At 37.2% G+C, this 24,470-nt stretch overlaps 1 long non-coding RNA gene across 1 annotated transcript in view; it reads left to right on the top strand.

Moving 5' to 3' along the window:
• LOC113459096 (uncharacterized) overlaps positions 1-24,470 on the top strand; it is a 57,105-nt gene that overhangs the window by 17,457 nt on the left and 15,178 nt on the right. Inside the window, exons 5-6 of the long non-coding RNA XR_003379964.2 lie at positions 14,185-14,322; positions 17,026-17,308. This is a non-coding gene — a long non-coding RNA (uncharacterized LOC113459096). The remainder of the gene's footprint in view (positions 1-14,184; positions 14,323-17,025; positions 17,309-24,470) is intronic.

Here is a 24,470-nt window from a genome sequence, read left to right as displayed (position 1 = left end):
TTTTTTCCCTTAACAAAAGCATCAGAACATTATTTTTAGGTGCCTGAAGGGCTGGCTGGCTGAGTCACAAACCAACCCATGTAATCAGCTTCAGAACTTAATAGCATTCAAGTGAACAGGGGTGCAGAGTGCAGGATAAAGGAAAGTCATAAAATGCACATAACAGCTCCCTTCAGCTCTGCAATCAGACCTGTATTTATTATTTCTCAGGATGTCGTAGTCCAGCATTTATAAAAAATTAAATATTAATTTTAGATGTCTTAATTATAGCGACCAGAATAGTTCTGCTCAGTCCCAAAAATAATACAGCAAGAAGCTATTAGCAATTTACCTGATTGAGGAACAGGTAGAGGTTTAATTAGAAATGGAAAATATAGTTTGTTTCTATTTACATAGTAAGTAGGAAAGGAATTTGCTCATTTGGGGGAGGTTTTTACTTGTTTTTCATTATTGAAATAATAGGTTATCAACTAATTCACAGAAAATAATGTTCAATGGATGAAGAAAAACATATGATTTGCATTGATAAATTCCAGATTCTTGTCTATTTTGTTTATCTGTAAATATCAGATAAACAGATTTCAATATGTAAACAGAGTCTTTTTGCAGTCATCCTTTTTTTTTTGATACCTGAAAATAGCATAATGTACTCATTTGTTTCTTAATGGAAATCTCATTTTAATCACATCCTGCACTGGCAAGTAAATACTTCTTAGCTTTCTATTTTTGCCTCAAACACTGCTTGTGCAAAGAATTTCCAGTGGGATTTCCTGTCTTCCCAGGGCTGCTATGGAGCTCTCCATACTGACACCCAACAGCAACCCAGTTGAAATTGCTCTTAATTTCAGTGTTATTACTAACAGCAGCAGTCCAGAAGACTGTGTTATCATAAATACAGAAAAAATAAGGTTCATTGACAATTATTGATAATTATTCCATTATCTAAAATGGAAAGACTGAAGTTGTGATCTGATCAGGCTCGGCCAGGTCCCACAGATCCTGCTGTGGAGACACCACACTACAAGTAGATCACGCAAAACAAGAATATCTGCTCTCCATTTCATGAGACTGCTTTAAAATTTGAATAATTTGTTTTACATCCCAGAGAAGAACACTTGTTGATTTTTAACCACACTAGTAATTCAGGTATTTTCCCTCCTTCATGACCTACATTGAACCCAGTCATTTTCCTCTCATCTTTCAGGAGCACAGAACATGAGTTCTTGTTCTCTTTCTCTTCTTTTCCCCTCTTCTTCCCCCACCACCCCTAGTTTTCAGGATTTGCCTTCCAGGATGTCATTCACCACCCAATGACTCTTTCTTTGAGTTTCCAAACTTATTATTTGTCTGAGGTGGTGTGAGAACTGTTACTATACTCCCCATTAGTCTTAATTTACCTTTGATTCATACACGGAAACTCTTTCATTATTAAAAATCTTGTATCCATCTATCCAGTGTAGATATTTGCAGTACAGTGAACACTGAGAAATACTGTAAAAAACTGTAGTTTAATGCTCTCTGAGAACACATGCATATTTATTTGCCCATTTTGTCCAAAGAGAAACCCTGCTTGAAGGAAAATGGTTCTATTATTCTGAGATAATTTTCTCTTTAAAAGATTCAATACAGTGGGCTTGAGGGAAGGGAAAAGACCAAGCAGATTAAATACTTTCTAGCTTGACCATTTTGTTATTTTCCTGAGATTGGAATTCAAGTAGCAGTTTTTCCTGGGAAGTAATCACTTCCCACGTTCTGCAACTCTTATTCTAGCCAGGTAGAATAAGACTTGCAGAATGTGAGAGCAGACCGAGAGTGGGGGACACTGGGAAATGGAAAACGGAGGTCCATTCCTCAAAATTAAATCAGCTTCTTTGTGTGCCAACAATAGACAGCTGGGCTTTTGCATTGCTTTTTCCATCATGGCCATAAATTTTCTTCTGGGCATGAGATATTTGGTGGATTTTGGTGGTTGAGCCTCTGTGAGAACGAGCAATTTCTGATGAAAACATTTAACTAAGAGAGTTTCTTACAGGCTGAAGACACTAGAGGGGGTTACTTCAGATCTGTACAACATCATGCTCCTCCCTTAAAAAAAAACTGTGGTCAATTTTATTTTATTTTTTTTTTCTGCCGCTGAATTAATCAGCAAAGATTCAGTGGACATGGTGACAGTAATTTGCATAAGCTATGTGCTGTCCCAAGCCTGGTCTAAATTAATCTTCTCTGAGCTTTGTGTCCTGAATTTAGATCACCATCACTGGCCTTTCCTGTAAATATTGTAGAAAATGTAGAATACACATACCGTGTGAAATATAGCATAAAAATAAATTCTGTTGCTACATCTTTAACACAAAACCTTCCTCATAAAAATTGAAGGAGGCTTTCATGCTTTTGGAAATGATTTCTAATAATCCCTCATAAATTAATCCCTCTTTCTGGAAGTAGAACCCAAGTGAACATTGTTGATTGCCATCAAAAAGTGGTGTGCTGTACAATTTACATCTCTGGTCAGAAAATCTCATCAGGACTGACAAAGCTGCATCTGTCAGCAAGATTAGTTTACACAGCTCTCACTTAGGGTGGATTTCTATTTTATACAGGTGTTGAAACAACTCAGCAATGAAAATAGACAGAGTAAAAATACCATCAAAAATAAAAAAAAAAGAAATAGTCACCAAAACCCAAATGGCTTTCTCTGACAGTGCTGAATATTCCATCTGTTTCCATTGCATTATAAATTTATATAGGAAATTGTTATGCAGCGCTATTTCTGGGTAGCTCCTCATTTGCATTTGCTTTTGTTAAAAAATGGGCCCAAGCGAAAACCAGCGGGCTGAAACCCACTGGACTTTGGAAGGAAGCATTGGAACCAGCCTGGGGGGGTTCAGCCTGAACCTGGATCCACAGATAAATGGTGCAGCTGCCCACATGTGCATCCTGTGCTAAAACACAGCTTTGGATCCAGGCACCCCATGGCCCATCAGATGTTCAGGCTCCTGCTCCAAACTGTCCACTTTTATTTCACAATTTACTTTAACAATTGACTCATGATGATGACACAAGGCTTAGCACCCAGCTGTGTTAAAAAAATTACCCATAAAAAAAAACCCAATAACCATTTGACTCCAGCAGCCAATGTGCAGTAGCAGCAATAAGGACACTTCCAAAGTGCACCAAGAGTACAAACTCAGTTGTCTTCGATTTGTTCAGTGCAGTAAAATTAAATTACTGGCAAACACAGAAGGATAAACATTTGCCATGGCCATGATTGTGATTAATCTCAATGTAAATCACCATCCAAAGCAACCTTTCATCCTGCGGCTTGTCAAATCTACATTGGTGACATATTGTCTCTGCTGGACTCAGTGCTGGGCAAGAACAGATGTAAATGAAACTCCTCTCTGACATCCACTTCTTTCCCTGCATTATCAGTTTTGGATAGACTTAAAGGCAAAAGATGCAGAGCCAGCTCCAAAAGGTAGGTGTCTGAAGTGGATGTGTCTGTCTCCATGAGGAGATGTATTTGTAGAGCAGGCATTTTCCTGTCCTTTGATAAAACTGAAATAAGATTTTTATTTAGGTTAGTTGTCTCCATTCATTGTTAAATTTATTGGCTTCTGAAAGGAAGAGGAAGGAGAGTTCAGCAAAGATTGAATTTGCTCAAAGAAAGTTCTTGCTGTACTATTTGAGCACGCTGTTGTGTAGGGGTGCTAGAATCAGTGTGAATGCAAAGCTTCCCGTTCTGTCTATCTGTATTTTTGGTAATCAGAAAATGTTTTCAAAGATACAATCAAAGCAATGTTGAACCCCTCTCACATCTGTGGGGCACAATTTCTGAGAGACATGGCAATAATATCCACGCTTCTGCAGAGCAGTAGAAAATGTGATTTTGACAGCAGGCTGGTGATACACACAAGATGTGGGCTCCTGCTGGCTTACCACAGGATAATTTGGGTCCATCATTCCATATTCTGGGCCTAAACAGCAGCCTGGGAGTCACTGGGTGTTAGACTCCACTTGTGCCTCTCCAAGCAAGGAAAATGTTCATTTGTTGTTCCTATGTTCTCCATCTTTTGTCTGTATAGACCTTAAATATCTGGGTTCTGGTATAATGTTGGTAATGTGAAAATCCAGATAGATACATAACAGATATTTGGAATTCACTCCTTTATTTTCAGTAAAAGATGCTGGTTACTTCCCTGTATGATTTGTTAATGAACTGGAATTCTTCCTTGTGAAATTCTCAACTGGTATTTGCTTGGTGATCAAGGCACTACTTTTTAACATTTTGAGGTTCTATTCACCAACAATTTGGTATTAATGGATTTACATTTTTTCCTTTACACTGCCGTGCCTCACTGATAGCTTTCCAGAGAAGGAAGAGATCAAAATTAATGTATTCATTGAGAAACTGCAGAATTAAGTCTGCTATGCATTTACTCCTAAGAACCTGAAAGTATGGAAGGCAGTGAATCTGGAAGCAGGAATATGATGAATATAAAGTAAAATCAGCATTTTTGTAGATGATGGATTTGTTATGTTGTAGATATGTCATGTTACAAATTATTGAGGATAAATTGGAAGTTTAATTTAGCCACAGGTTTGTGACAATATGAGGGACCTCAGCTGTTTGAGTGAAAGCTGTAATCCCAAATAGTGTTGAAACTGCTGTTGGTTTTAATGTTGCTTATGGTTAGCTGGGTCACTGTCAGCTTTTACACCACCCTGCACCTGCACTTTGTGAAACCTGTGCTTTACAATCTCCCTTCTGCACAATACAATGTATGGCAGCATCACTTTATGACTCCTGACAGTCTACGAGATGTATTTCTGTTTGGGAATTCTCCTATCCTATTTTAGCCATATCTACAGGGACAAGGGTGCAGCCTGCTGCAGAAAAGAACCTGGTGCTGTTTCTGCAGCTTTGTAAAGCTGTGTCTGGAGAGACAGGCTGGGCCTGCCTTGTGTCCTTACCATGGTTTGCTCTTGCTCAGTTGTATCCCTTGGAGTGTCTGCCCTGGCATAGCCAAAAGGGGAATATCAGAGCAAGAGCTGGGTTTGGAATGCACTTTATAGGGCTTTTTTGCGGGCACATTGGGTAAAGGAATCAAGAAAAAAAACCTTAACAGACTTTTTCCTATTTAGACTGAGCACTTGTCCCTTGTTCGGATGTTTCTCCTCAGTGGTATTACAATGAACAGATTGTTTGTGATTCCCAAGGATCTAAGTCAGAGGGCCAGAAACCCTTCAAGGGGCCAAGAGGACACAGAATATTGTGAACATTTATTAAATTCCATTTGTTATATTCCAAATTCTTTTGGATCAGAGAGCAGGAAAATCATTCTATATCTGTCTTTGAGCTTTGAGCAATCTGTCTCCAAGCAATAAATGCAGGCCCAGTCTGTGTCCATGCCAAATTAAGTTTTAGACTCTTTCTCCTGTTTTATACTGTCCATTCCTTTAGATATAAATGAGAAATGTTTGATTATGGACCAGGACTTCAGATCTCCCACCACAGTGTAGACTTGGGCTCATATCAGTAAAACCAAAGATTGCAGGTTACAAGTTTCAAATTGCAAGTAAATACTCCTCTGTTTCCTTTTTTTTTTCTCCTTTTCTGTCCAAATGTTAGTTAGCAAAGCCAGGAAAACTTTGCTTTGTGAGGCATGAAATTAAAGCAAACAAACCTGATATGTCATCACAGCTTGTACAGTCAGTGAAAAAGTTGCTAAGTCTGTAAATGTAAAGGACTGAATAAAGAGAGGAGCAATGATTACAGAGGGTGAATAAATTCAGAGGTTTGCTTCAAAAATGGCAAAACATACAAAGAAATATTTCTAGTGCAGTTATGTGCTTTTTTATATATTCCTGATTGGTGATTTATTCAATTAAATTTATTATGGACTCTGCTGAGTATACTTTTGGAAGGACAGAACATTAGGAGGCTTCTCCCCCCCGCCCCCTTTGATTCTTTGTACAGAGCCCTGAGAATTGTTATGCATTTAAATGTATATAAATATCAGCCTACCTTTTTTATTTGCTGAAAACAAATCAGTTTCAGGCCCCCTTTTCACTAAGTCCTACAATAGCCAACACCTGAATGTTATTAAGGACTCATTTCACAACAGAGACAATGAGTAAAACAGAGTAAATTAATTATCTGGGATCACGAAATAGAATCAGTGACTGACATGTTAATGAAATCAATGCACAGCAGCTTCTTTTTAATGTAAATGCTATTGTGTCTTTTAACCTGGTACTGTTCTGAGATCATGCAATGCTTGGTGATGGAAATGTTCAGCCAAATTTCCTGTTCTAAATTTGCAGTTAATAGAAATGGTAGCCACTTTAAGCTAAAGACTCAGAATCTACAGGTAGAGATTTTTCTCCTCACTAGAAACTGAAAATAAAACAACTTTCTGTCAGTGCTAAAGCAGCTTAAAAGTTGTATTGATCATATTGAACAATGGAATTGTTTATGTTTTTGGCTATCTAAGCCATCAAAAATATTTGAGAAAAGATATTTTCATAAATTTCTATGAGGAGAAAAGAGCACCTCATAGCTGTTGGCAGCAGCAGAAAGAAATCAGACTTAGATTGATAATTTCTAGTTCATATTTTCTGGGGGACCACATCCATCTCTCTCTTACCTCCAAGGCACAGATGTGAAAGGGCAGAAGATTTGCTGCCACCTGATAAGGAGCTGCCAAAGTATTCCTCTCTCTAGGATGCAAGCTACATCAACTTCTGGAGTTCTCAGCAGCTGGGAATAGCAGCTCAGTGTTGAAAATTCAACATAATCAATTTTCCTTTTCAGTAGATGTGGGATCTCAGCACCTCAGGACTGAGGTGCCGAGTCACCGAGACCACCCTTGGGGGGCTCGGGAGTCCTGGAATGTTGCCAGAAGTGTCTGGTGGCTGGACTTTGACCCTACACAGGAGACGACACCTGTATGAGGATAGGAGGATTTCACCGGGGTGAATGGTGAAGGGATAAGTTAATTAGATAGTGAGACACAGGGTTTAGGATTTATGTACAGGGGGGTTTAGAGAAGTAAGATGGAGGAATTGGGGCGTGTCCTGTCCTTCTTCTTCTTCTTCTTCTCCTCCATCTTCTATGGTGATGGTGGCACTTTAGGATTGGTCATTACTAAAAGTGCACCGGGCAATAAGAATAAATGGTATTGGGGAAAAATGATAAATATTGTACACGTAACAATGGGTATATAAAGATAGGTGACTGTCCGGAGGACAGCACAGTGTGCTCTTGGCTGACTGCTGAGCAGACCTCTGTCGGGCTGAAAGAAAATCTTTTAGATAAACAATTAATAAACATAAAAACAGAAAGAAGAACTGAAGCCTCTTCTCGTCCTTTGATACGCGGGCTGCTCCAAGGCCACTCCGGGCCTTTCCAGGCCCTTCAAACAGCCGAAAACCGGACAAGTAGGTGTCTTTTTTTCCCCACTGAGCCTTCAAAGAGTTGGAGAAATAAGATCTAAGGCAGATGTATTTCAAGGTAAAATAACCTCTGCAGTGTTCTTTAACCACTTTTCCAGCTCCTGAAGATGTTGAGGTGTGCATTGTGTGTCTCCAGCTGGCCAAGAGAACGCCACTCAGCACTGCAGCTTGGCAGGGTCATCCCAGGAGATAATGCCACAATTTACTGCTGCCCTCCAACAGAACCGATCCTTTGAGAAAAGGATAAGGTGTTTGTCTGTAAAGTTGGGAGGTCTTGTACTGCAGCTGCAGTTTGTTCTACAGAAGTAATGGGAAAAGATTGGTGCTTTGCTGGCTCTCAGAGCTATGTCTTTTACAAACATTAGGAGAAAGCCATGAACTTGAAATCTCATTCTCAGGAATTTTAGAAGCAGCTGGCCTCCTAGAGGGTCTTGTCAGTCAGTTTTTTGTGGAATTACAGTCACACTTTCCTATTTTTTTCTTTCTACTGTTGCAGGGAAGAGCACACAAGTGACAGGGCTAGACTGGGAAGAAGAAGGACAATAACCACACAGCTTTTCAATAGAAAAAAATTAAGTAGACTTTTTAACGAAGAAAGGAAAAATTCTTTCCCTGCTGAATCTCTACATGCTGTACCTCAAACCACAGGAAATATATTAGTCTGGCTGTATCACTTTTGATTTTTCCAAGATAATCCACTGAAAAAAGTATTGTCATCCGAAAAACCCTATGCAGATGGTGGTAGATTTTGAAAAATATGTAGATAAATCTGAATTTGACAATTGCCACAGAAATGAAAGGATTATCAGTCCCTGTGTTAGTGATGTCATTTCTAATGTTCAAACTTTGGGAAATAACTGACTAAATACTAAACTGTATCAACTTGTAAGGACTCTTTAAGAAATCTGTTAATCTTTCAAGGATGTTAATGTGTGTGATGCAAAGAAAAATTCCTTATCTGACCCAAGGAAAGTCTAGACAGACACCTGTGTCTGCCCTCCTTCCCTAAAAATAATGACTGGAGTAGGTATTGGAAAAAAACCACCTCAATGAAACAGCATAGACATGGCATGTAGTGGGGAAAATGGTAGATATCTTGAACAGCCCAAATAACAAAACCTTTATCAAAATAATTTTAATGTCATTTAATTGAAATTCTTCTCAGTTTGAATCCTGAATACTTCCCTTGATTGGTATTTTTACACTCAGTCACTTGTACTGTGCTCAATAACTCAAGTTAATATTTCATTTTTATAAGTTAAATAAAATTTATCATATAATTGAATTATTACTATATTATAATTTATTATATAACATAATAATAGCATAATATATAATACAGCATATATTAAAATATATTTTATGTTATATATTATAATATAATATTATATATAATTATGTTTTATTTAATGTTTTATAATGTATGACAAATATAATATATTATAATGATATATTATAATAATATAATAATTATAATATAATATGTAATTGTATATGATCATATATATTATATAATATAGTATATACATTATATATAATTATAATTATAATATAATTGAAAAATATAATCTACTCCTTCATTACTTGAAGTTGTTAATTGCAACACTGTTTCAGTGTTTTATTAGGTGATTAACATTGAATTCCTAACCTCTCACATTGTCTATTTTAGGGATAATTTTGAAATTAATTACAATCAGGCATAATTTATTCTGTGTACCTCAGTTAACTGTGCTGTAAGGTACCTGGTAACAATCTCTGTGAAATGTTTGTAAAATTAGGGCTTTAAATTTTCAGCATTTAAGTGAAAATGTTGCATAGTGCTCTGTAAATTTAGAATTCTATTATTTTCACATTATTTAATATTAAATAAGTCCACTTTCACCTATATAATAAATTATATTTTTTTTTGTGGGGGAGAATGTGCAGCTGAAAAGGGACTTTTCTAGAATCTAGGAAGGGATTCAGTAGTTTAGGTTTGTAGCTTTTGCACAGCTTATGTTTCCATAGCCTCTGCAGTCTTTAGAGATGACCATTTGCCAGTGTTTTAACTCTTAAATCTATATTTATTGATGGGTTTAATGCACTCTTCTCTTAGTAAATAATTCGATGTGTATGCTTTAATTTCCAAAGTGTTCTTGTGCTCTTAATTCTGATCCAGTTGCCAAATCAAAATATCATTCCATTCTCCTTCTTATGTCTAAGCACAGTCACCATTCTGCCCCTTTTTCTGCTCAGTGATATCTGAGAAAATCGTAGCCTTGTTTTTGTATACCCTCATGGCATTAATATTAAAAGCAAGGTGGTGGAGCCCCTGCCTAATTCTTAAGTTTCAGATCTATTATCTGTCTGATGAATAACTCTGGCCAGATCTCTGCAGTTGTAAAAGCGAGCCCAGCTTTGTGTGAAATCTGTGGATTTATCCCAGCCCGCAGCACCTGCATCTGCCATGACTGCTTTTTCTACTTTGGTGCAGCAGTAAAAATAATTTCCAAGGCAGTTTCTAGAGCTGTTTCAAAAGTAGGCAAAGGTTTTTAAATCAAATTCATAAGTACAAGTAGGTTTCTGAGGACAAGGGTCAGATTTGGAACAGTTGTGCTCCATAGTGGGCTGCTGATCACAGGCCATGAATCTCCAACATCTTCTGGTTAAGTGCACAAATGTTCACCAGTCTCAGATGCTTTAATTGTTTGAAATGGAGAAATGATGCATCTAAATATTACTCCAGGACATGCCAGTGAGGCGATGGGGTGGGAGGAGGATTTGTTATTATTTGCAGAAAGATTGCTAGCCAGTATAATTGAAACAGTCCAACAAGCACCCACTATAGTGATGGTGTTCACAGGGGTCTCAGGATGAGGGAAGAGATGAGGATCTGACTCCATGTTTCAGAAGGCTTGATTTATTAGTTTATTATATATATTACATTAAAACTATACTAAAAGAATAGAAGAAAGGATTTCATCAGAAGGCTAGTTAAGAATAGAATAGCAAAGAATGATAACAAAGGTTTGTGGCTCGGCTCTCTGTCCGAGCCAGCTGGGCTGTGATTGGCCATTAATTACAAACATCCAACATGGGCCAATCACAGATGCACCTGCTGCATTCCACAGCAGCAGATAATCAATGTTTGCATTTTGTTCCTGAGGCTTCCCAGCTTCTCGGGAGGAAGAAAAATCCTAAGGAAAGGATTTTTCACAAAAGATGTCTGTGACACACTATCAGATCTGAGAGCACATAAACCAAATATTTCACCAAAAATAGCCTGAAAATGAGCTTTCTGAACTGTTCCAAGAGAACTTAACACATAGCAAATGCATTAAAGAAAATGAGACCTGGCTTATGAACATTTCATAAATGTAATAGAACTAAGGTGGTACTAAATAATATTCATGCAAAAGAAAGTGATGTCTCTATTACCTTCCATTCAGCAAGGTACATGGAAAAGTTTGCGTATTGCCCACCTCTTCAGCTCTATCTTTATTTGGTCTCTGCACAATTAAATTACAGCTGAAATGAAAGAATTTGGTTTATAGTTTGTCTGGGTAGCCCTAGGCATTTCTTCATGTAATGAGTATTTTTTGGCTTCATGAAGTGCAGGACTAGAAACAGATTCACAGAATGGTTTAGGCTGGAAGGGGCCTTCAAAGGCCATCTAGTCCAGCCCTTCTGCAGCAAGCAGGGCTGTCTTCAACTGGAGCAGGTTGCTCAGAACCCCATCCAGCCTGGCCTCAAACGTTCCCAGGGATGGAGCATCCACCAACTTTCTGGGAATGAGGAGTTGCCAGTGTTTCACCACGCTCATAACAAAAAGTTTCTTCTGACACTTAGTCTGAATCCGTCTGCTTTTAGCTTAAAACCATTTCTCCTTGTCCTGTTGGAGCAGGCTCTACTAAAAAGTCTCTCCAAACTTTCTTATAGGCTCCGTTTGAGTAATGAAATCTTGCAAAAATTCTCCTAATAGAAGAGTTTTCTCTTCTCCAGGCTGAACCCCAACCTCCCAAGCTCACAGAGCAGTTTCAGAGCCTTCCACCATGTAAAACAAAGGATGTCTGTGCTTTTCCTCTGTGTTTGTATGAAGAGCCTCTGTGGTTTTGCACATGAGATGATAAAACCACACAGAAGATGGCTCTGTTGGAAAAATTTAATGTTGAGACTTAGCTGTTTGTTATCTGCCCTAGCTAAGCGCTCCCTATCTTCAAGAGCAAATCAGAAGATTACTTTTTTTACGTTTTTTGGTGATGCCAACTCTGATTCTTTTCTTCTGCTGTGATTTTGATTTTAAATTTACTTACCAGATTTTCTTTCTGCAATTGCTTCCATATAGGGCTTTTTTTTTTTTCTCCAGTAAAGGGAAAATCATCCTCAGCTATTTAAATGTTGTGAACATTTACTGAGCACCATTTTACTCTCTTGAAATTCTCTATGCTATGTGGTACCTAATTTAGTTTCATCCCTTATTTTTCACTTGTTTTAGCAATCACAGTGATTTATGTTTCCCTCTGCTTTCAAAATGTGTATTTTGGAGGCAGATTTTGTTTTGAAAATGCTTAAATGCTTAAACCTATGGGAACATAGCAAGGCTATTTTGTATAATCTATTTCTCTAGGAAAGACGTGGAATATTTAAGCTGTTTCTCCTCTTCAGTTACTGCAGCATCAATGCAGTTTGTGCATTTTGGAGATACCCTGTCATGGGCCACAGCCTAAGCTCTTTTAACCTTCATTTTTAGGTGGCGAGGCTTCTGGCCACTCAGTCTTGTAAGACAATTTTTTTTGGATTTGTGAACTATGGTGGAAATTGCACAACTTCTAAAATCAGCTCCAGAGGGAAGACAAGGAGAGCAAAAAGACTCCTGGATGTAGGGTTGTTTTTCTAAACGAAAGTAAAAGAGAGGCACAATGACAGTTTTCAAAATATATAGATAGCTTTAAGATTTAAAGGAATTGATTATTTTTGTTGTCCATGGGGATACAAAGATGAAATTGTCTGAAATTGAACCAAGGGAGTTTGGATTAGGTGTACATGTATTTATACACAGTATCCAGTGTGCTTACAATTTGTTTGTGGGGGTCAAAATATGTGTACTTAAGTGCTTGCACATTTTGAGAGCCTTTGTGGTATTTTAAGGGGTCCCCAGGGCGAGGTGAGAAATGAGAATCTGACTCCATGTTCTCAGAAGGCTGTTTTATTGTTTTATGATTATATTATATTAATAATATATATTAATATATATTCATTATATATCTTATGATAAAGTATATAATAATATATTAATATATATTATTAAGAATGCTATATATCATTATTATTATATTATACATTATAGTGTAATATATATTATGAAATATATATTATAGTATAGTATTATTTTGAAATAATATATATTAATATTATATATAATATATTATAATGCACTATAATATATATTCATTATGTATATATCATATCCTATGTGATAATTATATTATATTGTATTGTATTATATAATATATTTTATATATTATATATTATGCATTATGTATTATATATTATATAATATACATTTTATATTTTATTATATATTATGCTATACTAAAACTGTACTAAAAAAAGAGAAAGGACACAGACAGAAGGCTTAACAAGAATGAATGATAAATAATTGTGACACCTCAGAGCCTCGACACAACTGGACCATGATTGGCCATTAAGTTAAAACAATTCACGTGTTGGATAAACAACCTCCAGACCACATTCCAGAGTAGCAAACACAGGAGAAGCTGAGGAGAAAATCCTGGGCAAAGAGGATTTTTCAGAAAGTATGACAGTGACAATCCTTGTTGAAATGAATAACTTAACAGGTCTCCCTTCTCAAATTGGTTTTTGCGCAGTGCAAATCAAATTTAAATTTCACAAAATTATTAATTGCTAATTGAGGGCTACTGAGAGATGACAGTGTCCTAGATGGTTGCAAATTTCTTCCAGTGTCACTGTCTGTGTCTCTGCTCCAATGCTCTGAAATGAGTCAGTAGTCAGCTTTAATTTGCTGGGTTTAATTAAATTCCACCTGAATAAATGTGTTGCGCAAATGCTGAAATTTCCTGGATGATGTATGCAGCTGAGATCTAATTTGATCTACACAGCCCTAGATTGTAAACTACTCTCTTCCAGAAAGGTGTGCTCCATGTAATTGCTTAAATAATAACTCAGATGGACTTGTAAGGATAATTATATAAAGAAGGCAAAGCAAAACTGCGCCCAGAAAACGATTTTTGAATGTGTCATCCTTCTTCTTAGAATTACAAAAAATCATTAGCATGCTAGAAGCATATTTCACTTTCAAAACTCAGTCTTGTTAAGTGTAGCAGCTTGTTTACTTATCCTGCTACTGTCCTGGCTACATATTACATTAATTAAACCAGTACTGTAATCAGGTAGAACAGCATTTTCTGCTAAAATGTTTTGCCTTTTGTAGAGCGACATCGATGAGTTATATTTTTGTGTATGATCTGTGATGTGAGGAGCTGAAATAAATGCCACATCATTGTCCTTCCCTTTCACACATAGTGCAAAATGGATGAAAAATCCTCCCTCTCTCCCAAATCTCCTGGCCCTGACTGACTGATGGAGGTGTGCTGCCCAAAATACACATCAGTCTCACAGGGGCTGGGAGCACAAATTGTCCTTTCCAGATGGTGCAGAAATTCCTTTTCTCTTGCACTGTGTTTTACAATATTGACTCTTTTTCAGGACCTGAAGTGCATAAAGTTCACTCCTGTGTATGATTTTACAGTACCTTACTGTAACTTCTAAATCAGTGAAATTCTCTGACTCCTTCCTTGCTGGAAATTCACATGGAATCCATTTCCTTTCTGGCTTGCTCCTAAGGTAATTTTCCTGTTACTGTTATGATTTTTTTAATTTCTTTTTTTCTTTTGAATCCTTGTTTTGCAAGTTCTGTTTAATCTAGGACGGTCTTCCAAAGAATTTTATTGCCTGAAAGTTGCAAAGCAGAGTTGACCAAAACTAGAGGCAGATAATTGACCAATGATTTAAGAGGTTACTCTGCTCCCACTATTTATGCTTATCTAAATTCCTGTAGGTCAGAAATTTCTGAATTCCTGTAGACATATATTTTAAATACATATGCTCATGATGGCAATATTTTCATTACAAATTGAAATAAAACTTTCCTGCACTTTCTCTGAAATTTAGTGGTAGCCACAAATGTTTTCGTAATTATAAAATTTAGAATAATGAACACCTATTGCTAAGAGAGAAGTCCCAGATAATCTTTTGACACAGAATAATGAGTCTAAGGTATGGAAAATGCTTGTGTTTCTGTAGAATTCCCTATTTATTTACATAAAAATAACATTTGCGAATTTAATTTTTTTTAAATTTTCTTTTCATGTGTGACAGGCCCTTGGAATCATGATTCGTAGAGATATATAAAAATTCATAGTTTTTTATTTGCATGCTGAAAATAAAGTCCAAAGCTACCTGATTGGATAGGCAGTAAAGCCCTGTGGTTTTATAACCAAAATTTGCAGGTTGATATCCCAGGAGGAGTTTGGAAGTCAGTGAGTGCTCTCAGCAGTTGCTGCACCAGGGAAACAGTGAAGGACTTTAAACTATTATTATGCTTTGTGTTAGGAAAAATGGATTGATTTGGTTAATGGTAACAGGACCAAATTCAATTCCTGGAGTAAAGTAATAAGTATTGGGTTTAGACACCACTCGGAGATCAGTGAAAATTGAATTGTACGGGTGCTCAGAGAGCTCCATTTTTCAGCATTTCCTCCCCAAAGGGCTGTGTGCTCTTGCATTGGATTAGGGCAGCCACTCAACCTGAGGCACATTTGGTTGATTCACTCAGGTGACTTTTCCTCCTCCCTGGGCCACATCCTGTTCCCCACCTCATGACATGACTATTAGTTTTGTTCTTCATGGAACTATTAACGAAAATGAGAAAGAATCTATTACTGTGTTTAACTTCCTATTTCTACTTAGTTCTCCCACTTCAATGCAATTTTCTGGAGTAATTTAATAATTCTGTAAGGGATAGGGGAAAGTGGAATTTGCTCAGTGCGTCCATCTGCTTTACTAAGAGGCATGGGGTTAGATTTTATTTTAGTTGTCATGTCCCTTAAATCTGCATCCACACTGCACTTTCTCAGCATGAATTTCACACTGGTTTCCTTTCTGAGATTTACTGGGAATCTTTGGAGACAGACCTGGGTGCTCCATGCTTTTTGTGTCCACCAGGGCTTGGAATGAGAGTTCTGCTAAGTAATATCTGGGGACACCAAGTATGGACATAAGAAAACCTCTCTCTCAAAAGAAACCCTACAGCAAACCAAATTAGTGGTTTAGCTGCACCCACTGCTTTCACAAGCAGCTTATTTTAATTTTCCCAAGTTTTTGCTCTGTGGCTTATTATTGCGCTTATTAGGGACTTCTGGAAAAAAAGATTCCCCTGGTTACTGGTAGACAAAGCCTGACAAGTGCTGCATGTGTTTGCCGTTAGGTGGTCAAGCTCAGCTGGGTATGGCTGGCAAAGATGGCAAACAGCTTAAAACAGAAGAAGGGAAAAGCATAAATTGAGGGTGCCTTGCTGGATGTCCCTGGATAGGAAAAGGGGCTGTGGCATTCCCCCCATGTGTCATGTTTGATGTGGGGAAGGAGACAAGACAGGGCATGCACAATACAACAGCTGAAAAAAAGTCCTGGGAGTTGTTGGACACTGTAAGAGAATCCTCAGCTACAAATGGCAAGAAAGGTCGGTGTCTTGTCATTTAACCCCTCTATGAATATAGATGTCACCACCACTTGGTGCCAAAGAGAGAAATATAACAATGTTCTAATGCTCTAATTAGCAGAGTGCTTTTCCAGCAACGCTAGAACAGCTTCCTTACTTTTCTTTCTTTGCAATCTGTTAATAATTGTGACATTTTTCTTGGCTTTAACTGTGTGTCCCTGAAGGCATGTTAAAGGCCCCCTGTGATTACAGCAATGGGAATCGTGTTGCTGAAGTGATGGTAACAGAGACACTTATTAAAATCTGGCCCCTGCTGTTTGGACTTTCTCAAGACTGCACTTTGGCAAAATTTAAAATAGAATTACACTGACAACTAGAAATTATGCTATAGCCCAAGTGTTGGGTGAGAATTAGAGCAGCAAGTATGGACTGTTATAACATCTGAAAGCAGAAGTGATGCTGCATTGCCTGATGGTGCATTTAACACATCCTTGGCTTTGTGGCTGGTGTAAAGCAAGTCTCTTGGCATGCTGTGTACACAGAAAGATCCCGTGGTGCAGGGTGCTCTTTGAGTGCTTGCAAGGCATTTGCAGTGTTTATCTGCTGTTCTCAAGTCTCAGGTGAAAATATGATGCCACTTTCTTTAAGCCTGTCCACCTGAACAGTATTTTAAATAAATACTCGACATGACATGTATCAGAAGAGAACAAAATTGCTATTCAACTGTGACCAGTTTACACTGTCTCTTGAACCAGCAGCTTTTGTTTGTTTTGTAACTTACACAGCAATTCTGTTTTCACCTCAGGTGCTTACATCCCTTTCCCTTTCAGGCAGCTGCAAAAGCCAGAAAACAGCTGAGATTGGGAGCACCAAAGCAATCCCATTATCAGTTCACATGCCCAGTAGGAAACCAGAGATTGTTCAGCACATCAAACAGTGGAGCTGGGGCCGTGTAATGTGCAGTCCAAGGGCCAGATGGGATCTGCTGTGGTCTCCAGCTGCCCTCTCCCTGGATCTGAGGGATGGGGACCCTGGAGCAGAGCTGCTGGCTGGTGCTGCTAATGAACCTGAGCCACCACACACCGTTGTCCATGCAAATATGGAAATATGCAGGTATGTTTATATGCAGTTGTAACTAATGTCTAAGGTTTCTATGCAAACTGGTTGTGGTGCTTGTGTTCCTCACAAGGAACCTGTGTAAACTTCAGGATTGCAGCGGGAAATCCTCTTGGATGAGTGCATGGAGATAGGGGCTGCTCTTTGCTTAATAGTAATGCAGGAAGTCTACTAAAAACCCTTTTAGGTCGTCTTTCATGCTCAGCTCTTGGATACATGAGCAAGAAGGGAGGCAAAGAATATTCTCACTGTATATATTTTCACTGCCCTTTGATTTCAGCAGACATGTCCATGTAAAACCCCCAGTACATCACAGAGGTCTTCATGATGGATCTGCAAATGACAGTATACTTGTCGAATTTTTATGCTGTGGAAAGAATTTTAATTATTTTAATTGCTGTTTCTGAGTTACTGGGAAATATACTCAGAATCTTTCATTAGTGCATCCAGCTGTGCAAATGAAATATATAATCAATATAAAATGGTTTTGTCATACCCTGTTTGAACAACGATCTATGATAGTTTAAAATTCAGAGGGTTCTTCTGCGATAAAGTTCTATTAATGCTTTCATTAACAAGAAATTACATTACAATGTCTGTGGGGCTTACTTCAGTGAAAGGACAATTTCTTTGTTGGTAATTTCATCTTGATGTTACTCCCCCTCTATTCAGCTTCCCAAAATGACATTTATTTAAAAATCAGCACTAATGCAGTAGTTAACCTTTCTCAATATTATTTAACCAGATAATGCAGAGATACAGTCACACAAATAATTAAACCTTGAAAGCATCCATTTTACCCAGTGCTGGAAAAGTACAGCACAACTTCCACCATATCCTTTGTTTCACAGAGAGTACTTTTAAAATGGGAATAGTGACCTTGAAATTATAAAAGAGTGTTGGTTGGCTGGCGTACAGAATGTGAAGATTATTTTTTTGTATGGAAAGGAAGCATGTAAAGACATTGTCAAAGCATTTTTGCCAATTTCATTTACTTTTAGCAATGCACAGGATTCTAATGTCCTTTATATTATTTCTTTTACGGTAAAACAAATACTGAAAAAGATATCAAGGAAAGGTTGCATGACTGAAAGGTGCACAAATAGTTTACTAAAGAAAGCCCTCAATTTTCATTTATTTGATTGATTTATTGTCACCAAAAAAAAGTCACAAAAGAAATGTCTTCTCTCTTTTTGGGGGATAAAATCTGAGTGTGACCCCTCTCTTGCAAATTTTGTCTTTGCCTGGGGAAAGCAAAGTGTCTGTGTTGTGCTGTGGTCCATTGGGGAATTATGAATGACAGGTACTGGAAACTGAACTTCTACAGCACAAAACATGGGGAATATGCATTGATCTTGACTTGTAGCATCACTTCAAAAATGAGGTGAAAGTGCAGGTGTCTTGGTGTCCTGGAAGATTTTATTGCCGCAAATCAGTTCTTCAGTGTCTCCCAAAAGTGCAAAGTTCTTGAAAATAAAATATAAAATGATTAATTCATTTTATGTCTTATTTGAGTCTCCATTTATGAAGTTAGGGTGTTTTATTTGCCTTCTGGTGTTGACAGTTATGGTGGAGAAAAACTTCCAATTTCTTTCACATGAAAGCTGAAATTCTTATGCAGTCACTTGATTCTAGGAACTCTGATCAGCTACAGGGACATCAACTTAATAATCAAATCCCTAGAACAGATATATTCTACTTCTGTTACAGCATTTTCAGTGAGACTGAAAATAGTTCTGGTCTATTATGACCCAATGAATGAGAACAGATTCTGTGTTGTCCTAAATCCATTTTGATCTGCTCGTAACAATAGACTGTGACTCTATATGAGTTAATGAGCTGGGGATTTCTTTCCTCTGGATGAATCCCACTGTCACAGATGGATGTTGACACCAAAATTGGTCAGATAGAAACTTTCTAAGACAGTTTTGAGTAGTAGAAAGGAGATATTCAATATTGCAGCATTCTGGGCACTCGGGGGATGCTTCCTCTAATTGAGTGCGCCGAGTGTCCGGTAAGAAGTTTTTATCATCCACACAGGAGACTTGAAATGAGCATCCTAGAAATGTTCTCCAGTAAATTCCACATGGTCACGAGCTACAGGAGATCAGGCAGTCAGGGAATCATACTGTTCCTGAAAGGCTATGTACCACCCCCTATGGGAATAAATCACACGGGACTCCCATTTTCTTTACAGTGGAAAAAGCCCCTTTCTTCACATCACATAATTCCTTTTTACACAGTTTTACAGAACTCCTGTGTGGCTCCAATTGGTTAGCAGTTTCTTGCCAATTAGTAACAAGTTGTTATTCTGTATTGATTGGTCACTCAAACTCTCAGGGAGTTGTTGGTGAAAGATAGTTTTCATTTTTCTATCTAACGGTGAGAAACCTGTTTATACAGGTGCAAGTTGTTATTTTACCCAGAATTACCTTGTTATGTTAATGAATTGCTCACAGAAGGTTTGTTTTCACATGAGAACTTGCAAAATGCTGGCCTTGACAAGGCCAGCCCCTGATTCCAGGAGAGCAGGCTTGATTTTATCAAGTTTCTCTTTATGATTTTTCTACCTTACTACAACAACCACCTATAATTAAAAATCTGGTAGAAAAGTATCAGGCCACTGAAATTTTTAGGTCTAAGCATGCAGTCTGCAGTACACAGAGAGGTTGGATGGCCAGCCTGCTGCCATCAGTTCTCTGCACTGTTTTCACTCACGTTATTAAGAAGCTGAAGCACACTGCATTATTCTTAGTTAATTTTTAAGAGGCAGAAAAAAATTGGCGAAACATAAAAGGCTCAAGTGTCTGCGTATCAACCAGCCGACAGCACAGTGCAAAAAAGCAGCAAAATATTTTCTTAATATCTCAAGAAATTTTTGCTCTCCTGTTCTATGTCCTTCATTTAACCTTTATTGATGTTGGAGCAATCTTGCAAAGTGCCAAATATAAGAGGATGCATTTTCGTTGTGTTTAGCAATCGAGGACGTCATAGAATGAAGGTGTTAAGAATTGGCATAATCTAAAAGCCACTCAAATTAAAAACAAAGAATGCGTATTTTTGTAGATGGTCATGCCAGGAAAACAGCATTGGTAAATTAATATCTGTCTCTGAACAAAGAAGACTCTTTAAAAGCAAAAATAGATATAGCAATGCAGTGAATACAATGAAGACATCAAAAGAACACCACAAGAATGATTACATCAAATCAAAAAGAGTTTAAATATTTTAAGGTGCAAGGCAGATCAAAGGCTTTTAAAGGTATCAAAATTGTGAAGCCTATGAGGAAAGTAAGATGCTAAGAAGCAAAGATCAGTTAATAAAAATGCCTATACCACCATTTAAAGTGGAAAATTAATACAGTGTGCAAGGGTAAGCCAAAATATTTAGTATTACTAATCCTTTCATCTTTCATTAGATGAAATTAAAATATACGTAACACCTGAAAACTTATGATATTATTGAATTTTCCATCATGGTTATGCAGAATAAAAAGAATAACTTATAATTACCTGATGAAAATAAAAGTAATGGAGAAAATAAAATCAAGGACAGGATAAACAGTGAGAAAGCCTCTGACTTGGATTCAGAAGAGTGGAATTAAGCATTTTACTGGAGAATTTATATTGAATATTTTATATATTATATGCTATATTAATATATATTTAATATATAATATAATATATATTCAATATATATTAGTTATAATGAATTTATTCAATATAAATATAATATAATTACTTTATTTTCTTTAATATATTTAATTTTATATATTGATTTTATATATTATATTATTAGAGTTTAATTTATAAATTAAATAAATATTTAATATGTAATAGATATTTATTATAAATTTAATTTATTTATATTAAATTTTTATCTTTATTTTAATATTATTCTCTGCTAGAAGAATATTTTATGATGTAATCATAGTGGTGAAAAAAATCCACATTAGGTACCATCTGTTATGTGAAAATATTTTGGTCCACTGAAGTAACTTTACAAAACTTTGTTTTAGAAAATTTTCATTTTTCCTTGCTGCTTCTTATCTCAGTATAGGCCTAAGTACTGTTCATCCAGAAAATAAGGAAGATTTTCAAATATTTACTTGAGAAGGTGCTTTTGAACACAATTTGCCTTTTTTTTTTTTGTGTCCACAGCTCCAAACCCAGAAATTAAAAAAAAAAGGATAGACCTTTAAGCTTATAAAGTAAGGTTAATATGACTTTTTTCAGTCAGATTACCTAGAATAAGCCTCCAAACCATTATTTTGTGCAGTCCCCAGGAACACATTGTCTGAGAGCCTTGAAGACGTCACTCAGTTCCTTTGAACCTGGGTCATGACAGGAATCCTGCTTCATATTTATCACCATGATAGCACGTGTGGATCATTTATTATCCTCTATTGGATAATAAACAGATTATAACTCCACAATTCCAACAAAGAAACACAAGCAGTATGAAAGCAGAGTCTGTACCCATTTGTCCTTTATATCTAATGAAATGTATGTATTTATTCTTCACATGTTTGAAGAATAAATACACAATAAAATTCTTAACAGTGTGAAGATGGAGACAATATGGTTTCTTTCTCAAGCTTTCATCCAGGGAAAAAGAGCGTCCTGCTTGCTTCAGGTAAGATTAGCTGGAAAAATCCTATCATGTACCTAGAATAAAGTCTGAGAGGCAACAGGCAAATATTTAAATGTGGAATAATTTTTATTGGTTTTAATTTAGCAAAGGCATTTTTTTAAAATGTCTTTAATCTTTAATTACCACCCAAAAGCGCTGAACATGACATGAGTTATTTATTGAGTCACTGAGAAATACAGTTTGAGATTTTCTTATGAATACTTCATACAGAAAAAAAAAAAAACAGGTTCTCACTGAAAACAACAATGATGTTTGGAAATATTTGTGTTTCAGGGTCCTGATCTCAACCACAAGGAAGGCAGCTGAAAGAACCTTGGGAGTTGGTTCATGTCTGTAATGAGTGTTAGAGCTTATAGTAGCTAGAAAAATGTGATTTTTTTTTTTTTTTATGACTGAAAATGTCCCCAGAAATCAAAATCTTTCACCAAAGAGCAGCCCCTGAGTATGTGGGATTTATGCAGGGACTAGATTTAGGGTGATGAGAGCCCGGAGAAGCAGGAATTGGGGCAGGAACCCCAGAGCTGAGGAGAATTACTGCTCAGGGCGATGCTGGTGCTGGGGACTGTGCTCACTACTCACAGTTTGCCAGGCGGGCTCCTCCAAAAGAGTTATCAGGGTACCCAAGTGTGAGAACCTGTCTCTGTCATCCTCTGCCTCTGAATGTCCCTTCTGATGATGTGACAGTGTTCACAGGGGTCTCAGGATGAGGGAAGAGATGAGGATCTGACTCCATGTTTCACAAGGCTTGATTTATTATTTTATGATATATATTACATTAAAACTACACTAAAAGAATAGAAGAAAGGATTTCCTCAGAAGGCTGGCTAAGAATAGAATAGCACAGAATGATAACAAAGGTTTGTGGCTCGGCTCTCTGTCCAAGCCAGCTGACTGTGATTGGCCATTAATTACAAACATCCAACATGGGCCAATCACAGATGCACCTGTTGCATTCCACAGCAGCAGATAATCAATGTTTGCATTTTGTTCCTGAGGCTTCCCAGCTTCTCAGGAGGAAAAATCCTAAGGAAAGGATTTTCCATAAAAGATGGCTGAGACAGATGAGATATCGAATTTTTTCTATCTGTAGAGTGGGGAATTTTTTCTGTAATCAACTGTTTGTACTTCTATTGGCAGAAGCTCAGGTTGTAGGGCCTCTAAACTGAAAATCTGCCAACTGGGAATTTATAATAGGAAAAAACCAGCTGCTGTTTTTCATACTAAATTCCTGGGCATACTGTAAAACCATGATCTTAAGTTTTTCTTTCCTGGCAGAAAGCTTAAAGATGAGTGAAAGTACCAATGCTGCTTGATCTCCACAGAGATCATGCCTGCAAAAACATGCAGGGCTTCTTTAAGACTCAAAGGTACCTCTCATATGTGATCCAGAAATGCAATTTTAGGCTCTAGGTAGTGTTTGCCTTGCATGAGAACAGTCATCAGTCAGAAGGGAGGAACTTGACCCACACTCCACTGAAATGTAGTTTTCTTTATTTAGATCCTGTCTACAGAGTCTTTCAGGAAAGAAGGAAAAAAGGTTTAAGACTGGATGAACACAGGATATGCAGCATTTCAGAGGTGAGAAACTTGTCTCAGTATCTACAGGGCTTGTTCCTAAGGGTTTGCATCTAACCCTCCCTGCTGGAGTCAGTAACATGTCTGATAAACCTGACATATTCTGCCAAACTCTAGCTAGTAACTTCTGTGAAGAAAATCACCCTATAAAAAAACCTTAAAAAAGTACCTGGTTGTGTTTAACATCCTTCATCATTTTCATGCAGTGATTCCTGTGTCGCAGACATCTTTTATGGAAAATCTTTTCTTTAGGATTTTTCCTCCTGAGAAACTGAGAGGCCTCAGGAACAAAAAGCAAACATTGATTATCTGCTGCTGTGCAATGCAACAGGTGCATCTTTGATTGGCCCATGTTGGATGTTTGTAATTAATGGCCAATCACAGTCAGCTGGCTCAGAAAAAGTCTGAGCCCCAAACCTTTGTTATCATTCTTTCTTATTCTGTTCTTAGCCAGCCTTCTGAAGAAATCCTCTCTTCTATTCTTTTAGTATATTTTAAATGTAATATATATAATGAAATAATAAATCAGCCTTCTGAAACATGGAGTCAGATCCTCATCTCTTCCCTCAACATGAAACCCCTGTGAACACCTTCACACACCTGCAGAACAGAAACAAGACAAAACCATTATTTGAGTTATTAAAAGCCTGCTATGTAAGAGCTTTCAATGAGTTTTGGTCTCTTTGGTTCAGGATTCTCAGCTTTTCACAAGATCAGGTCCCAGGTACAAGACTAAGCAGTGCATCTGTGCCTTTTTTATTTAAAGTTAAAATAAAAAGAACCATCTAGAAATCCTAATAAGTTTAGCACAGGTGAGACCAAGATGGGAGCATTACCTTGGACTGCCTGTGCCTTGTGCTGCTGGAGATACCAAGTTCCTATTTTAAGTGATAATATCCCATTTTTTCCTTCCATGTCACCACATTCTGGT

The sequence above is a fragment of the Zonotrichia albicollis genome, chromosome 5, assembly GCF_047830755.1.
Source record: "Zonotrichia albicollis isolate bZonAlb1 chromosome 5, bZonAlb1.hap1, whole genome shotgun sequence".
Taxonomy (NCBI): domain Eukaryota; kingdom Metazoa; phylum Chordata; class Aves; order Passeriformes; family Passerellidae; genus Zonotrichia; species Zonotrichia albicollis.
The sequence above is the reverse complement of the archived record's forward strand: the minus strand, read 5'-3'. Positions and strand labels throughout refer to the sequence as shown.